We start from the raw sequence: 5,379 nt of genomic DNA, 5'->3' as shown, positions 1-5,379 counted from the left end.
TACAAGGTTTTATTTTTTCAATATTTCACACTGTTTTGTCCCACTTCTCAAGAATCAGTGATTTGCTAGTCGTATTGGCCCGAATATAAGACAACCCCCCTTTTTCCAGATGTACCTTTTGGAAAAAGGCTTTTTAAAAAGCAAATCTTGTTTTTTCTCAGTAAAACACATTTTGTCTTCAATTATTTTCATATTGCATATTTTTCCTATTTTAATTTTTGTTTTGAAAGTATGGTAAAAACTGGTAAAATGTACCAACAATCACATTTAAAAAATAGACACTTTTTGATATACCATAAAAAAAAAAGGTAGCTCATCTGAATTATCCATCTAATAGTAGCCTACCAACATCTTATTAACAGTAGAAGTTCAATCTTACTGTAGTCTTCAAATCTGGGTACTGTCTTAAGTTTTAAAATCACAAAGGGAGTTTGATCGCATCAGGCTAACGTGACAGTCACGACTCATGCAGCTGTAAGCTTTTCTTTTTCTTTTGTTTTTACTCGCAATCTTTACAACACGCATTACATTACGTATTTCACGGCACACTGGTTTTATGTGTATTTGGCGCCACCTATTGTTGTGGGTGTATTATTGACATGTCAAAGTCTAGACCCTGAATATAAGACGACCGCGTTTTTTCAGATGAATTTCCAAGAAAAAAAACATAGTCTTATATTCGGGTCAATACGGTAATAAAATTCTACACTAAATTAAAAAAAATAATGAAATGAAAAAAGTAATTTTTATTATTTATTAAAATAAGCACTTAAAAAAGCTAACATCTGATAAAAAGCCCAAAACTCTTACTTTCACTATAATAAAACGCTGTTTACAACTCAACAACAAATTGCAGTGCAATGTTTGGCTTTTAGATAAACAGAATAAGCTTTTGCATTTGTTTTCAGTTCAAAACACAAATTAGCACCAAGTTTATGACATGAGTATAGGACATTAAACAACACAGACATACAAAAAGATTCAAATTTCATCTGTTCTTGTTATATAGGTTATATAGTAAGAGAGTAAAACCAGCATGCATGTGCTCTAAACTGAAACACTATCCCGTTTGAGCTTAACCACAACACAGAAGTAGCAGAAACTTCCACTTGCTGAAGCCTTTCCTTTCTTTGACCTCAGTCTGTGCTACAGCAAAGCATGCTGGGTACACAAAACCTCCCAGCATGCCGGGCAAACATAAACGCAGCACAACCACAAACCAGTTTGTACATTTCTGGAAACCGGACTATATATAAACTCAAAAAGATTATTTCTGCAGCTTGTTCAATTTAGTTCATTCAAATAGCTATCGCAACGCAATTCTTGAACATTGTGAGAACTTAATTTCATTGCATGCAATTACATTTATTAAACTGATGTTTACTTTTTTCCTTGCACTGAAACTATGTGATCAGTTGTTGTTGGACCTAACTGGACGTACAGAAAACAGAAATTAATGCTGAAACTGCTGCAAGAGCAATGCTTCATTAATCTAATAAACAAAACACAATCAATTATTGACAATACAATATTTATAATAAAATTATTTACATTTACATTAAATTTCTACTATATTAAAAAAAATAAAAGCATTTCTTTGTATCGCTTATTTTATTATTATTTTATTTTCTATCATTTTATTTTCTATTATATTCTTATGTTATGTTAGCATTTATTAATGTAAACTGATGGTAAAAGGCATTAAAAATGTAAAGTGTAAATGCAAAATTGTACAAATACATCAAAAACGTAAAAATGTGTAAAAAAAATATTATTTTTAAATTATATATTTTTTTACATTTCTTTCTCATTTTAAAGTAGAAAAACACAGTCCAATTATCTGTTTAACCTTGATTTTTTTTTTACAGTATCACATCACATAAAAGAAACCGAAAAGTCATGCATGTGAACGTGTATAACGTCCTGCACATTAATAATAATAATTTTATTTTCATATTTTATTTATTAAAGCCAACATATGGTAAAAAAAGTGTAAAAATGTAAATGCAAAATTGTATAAATACATTACATGTGTGATGTATTAAGAACTAATATAAAAGTAATCACAATAAGTTATAAGCAGATAACTGATTTTAATATCCATTTTTTACAGTATCATCACATAAAATTAATATAAAAGTTCAGTTTAGTACAAAACTAAGACAATTTATTATTCATTGAAAGGGCCTTTTCTGTGCATAGAAACTGTTTTCTCATTTTCAGTTTACTCCGCATATTTATTTTACTTTTAGCCAATGTATGGTAGAATTCAGCATCTTCATTTCATGCCATATCCTGCACATTAATATTAATAATAATAATAATAAGCTCACGGTTTGTACCTCCAGTGAAGTTGACGCTCATTTCCCGAGATGCTTCTACCGCCGATTGCAAAGTGTCTCCTCTTCTCTTCGCACCTGTAAATAATAAATACAGAGAGGTCAGAGTTCAGAGGTCAGTAATCAGACTCTGATCGCACTTTCCAAAGGAAAAAGCAAAAGCTGAGCCAGAGCGAGTGTGTGAGGATTTCTGAACGTGTTAACATGCCAATCTGAGCGTCTGCTGGGGAATCCCAGAACGAAATATGGGTTAATGTTTAGCAGAGACTGAAATACAATGAATGCCATCCAAACTAGAATGAAAAACACTGGAGTTCCCCAAACACACAAGCATTCATACACACACAATCTCTCCTGCACAGTCACTTATTTAGAGGGGAACGTGTGAAAATCTCCTCCGTCACCGCAAACCCATTTAAAAATTCAGCACGGCTCCAAATCCCTCTTCCAAAACAAGACGGACGAGATGCATTCCAGCAAATTAGCGAACAATCGGAGAAATCTTTCGCACAGCTCATGATAACCAGGGTTAAAGAGATGGAAAATGTGGCCTGTTAAAAATTTGAGACTGAAAAGATGTATTGGATATTTTCACTCTGTGCTGTGATGTTAGTGTTAAATCTTGTTTAATCTAAATGTTAAATTGTGTAGTGTTGAATCTATCGTTAATTAAAGCTTGACAGTACAATATTTGTAATAAAAGAATAAAATAAAATATTAATAAAAGAATAAAATAATTCCAAAACAACAAAGTAAAATACTATATTAAACAAAAATAAAATAATAAAATATTAATACAATTTTAAAAAGTTACTAAAACAATAAAGTAAAATATTAAATAAAACAATTACAATAATACAGAAATAAAGTACATTACTGAAACAAGTAAAAATAAAAATTATACTATATTACTATAACAATATAGTAAAATAAAATATTCATAAAATAAAAAACACTAAAACAAAGTAAAATAAAATATAAAATAAAATAATAAAATATTAGTAAAACAATACAGTAAAATACAATTATATAAAATCATAAAATATTACTGAATTAATTATTAAAACAATACAATAAAATAAAATATTAGCAAAAAAAATAAAGCAAAATACAATGTTAAATAAATGCAATATTAGGTGTCTTCAACCACTATACTTATGCCCAAAACATGGTCAGGTAAAATGTACCAATCGTGTTTATATTAAATTGCAAAACATGTATGCAAGAAGTGCAATGTATCATATGGTTAATTAAAATGTAAGTACATAGTTAAAGACACTTAATATAAAGTGGGTCCCAATGAAATATTCACAATGTCTTTGTTCTAAATGTTGTAAACATTAAGCAACACTGAGATTTGATATGATTGTGATTGTTAGGGGAGGATTGAGATTTGCTCTTGACACTATGAACTGTTTTTTCTCTTCACATTAACCGGCCTGTTTGACGGAGGTTCAGGTGGTGAACGGATGGAAATGAAGGGGGAATATTTGCTGGGTGTCGGGACACTAAAGAGACAAACTAATGAACAGCTGCTCACGCCCGGATCATTAACCGACAGACCTCTGCCGAGTGTGTGTGTGTGTGTGTGTCTGATCATGAAAGAGAGGGATGCTGCATGTCAAATGAGTCCCACCTCCTCACACACCCGCGGGCGTCCCGTCTCATACGCCCCATATGGGGACAAAGACCCATCTCATTTACACCCCCGTCTGCCCAATTAAAGTGTGACAGCTCAGAAAAAGACACACTTCACACACGACTGAGGCCAGACTCACATATTATCAGTGGAATTGTAAATGAAGATTACAAACATTTTGTTAAATAAAAAACCAAACAAAGGATCAGCTGGTGGGATACAGACTCTCACTCAAATCTGCCCAGAAATGTGACTCTAATGAAGAAATGTCTTGTGTTTCACCCCAAAATCGGAAGAAAGAAATCAGAAATTATATTTAGGTTAAAGAAAATAGACCCTTGTTTTAGGATAATTAGGATTTTTGCAATGTGACATTTTAAGCACATTATTTTGATGTTTTAAAGGGATAGTTCACCCAAAAATGAAAATGTGATGTTTATCGGCTTACCCCCAGGGCAGCCAAGATGTAGGTGACTTTGTTTCTTCAGTAGAACACAAATGAAGATTTTGAAGTCAAACCGTTGCAGTCTGTCAGTCGTATAATGCAAGTGGATGGGAATGACGGCTTTGAGAGTCAAAAAACATACACAAATTAAACCCTGTGGCTTGTGACGATACATTGATGTGTAAAGACACAAAACGATCGGTCTGTGCAAGAAACTGAACAGTATTTATGTCGTTTTTTACCTCTGATTTTCACCGCAATGTCCGAATTGTCCAGAGCGCATCATGAGCGCATTCAACAGCCGGCACCTGACGCGTCGTCTTCTTTCGAACGGCGGATCGCAGACTTATAAGTGCATTACCGCCACCTATCTCTCAAATGGACCATTGACACTATCTACAATCTCAATTAGGAGTGTCAATGGTCCATACCGTTCAGTTTCTTGCACAGACCGATCGTTTCGTGTATTTACACATCAATGTATCGTCATGAGCCACAGGGTTTAATTTGTGTATGTTTTTTGACTCTCAAAGCCGTGATTCTCATCCACTTGCATTATAAGTAGGGATGTGCGGGTCTAGTCGACTAAACGGTACAGCTCCTACTAGTCGACACTGAAAACAATAGTCGATTACACGACAGAAGAAAAAAAGGAAGACTAAAACATGATTTTATCATTCAAATTACCATCATTTTAACATTGCATTTAAAACTTTTTAAATAACAAGTTAAAATAAAACGTTTGAAAAATAATACACTATTTTTTAAAGTTTATCTGGGCGGAAACTAAATTTTTACCTCAGACCCCACATGCGTTTTCTTCGTGTCAGTTGCGGTGAGTTAAAAAATGACCATGCGAAAGACCAGCAAGGTGTGGGATTATTTTGAAGGAAACGGAAAAATTGTGTAAACTGTGTAATGTCAAATTGTCTTACAATAACTCTACTGGAGCGATG

At 32.9% G+C, this 5,379-nt stretch overlaps 1 protein-coding gene across 2 annotated transcripts in view; it reads right to left on the bottom strand.

The window, feature by feature from the left end:
• LOC107558389 (mitogen-activated protein kinase kinase kinase 13-like) overlaps nucleotides 1-5,379 on the bottom strand; it is a 77,971-nt gene that overhangs the window by 45,206 nt on the left and 27,386 nt on the right. For both annotated transcript variants that reach the window (XM_016242054.1, XM_016242057.1), the window contains exon 2: nucleotides 2,343-2,417. The gene's annotated coding sequence lies outside the window, so the exon portion shown is untranslated. The remainder of the gene's footprint in view (nucleotides 1-2,342; nucleotides 2,418-5,379) is intronic.

The sequence above is a fragment of the Sinocyclocheilus grahami genome, unplaced genomic scaffold (assembly GCF_001515645.1).
Source record: "Sinocyclocheilus grahami isolate Dianchi unplaced genomic scaffold, SAMN03320097.WGS_v1.1 scaffold644.1, whole genome shotgun sequence".
NCBI classification, from domain to species: domain Eukaryota; kingdom Metazoa; phylum Chordata; class Actinopteri; order Cypriniformes; family Cyprinidae; genus Sinocyclocheilus; species Sinocyclocheilus grahami.
This window is presented reverse-complemented; position numbering and strand designations above follow the sequence as displayed.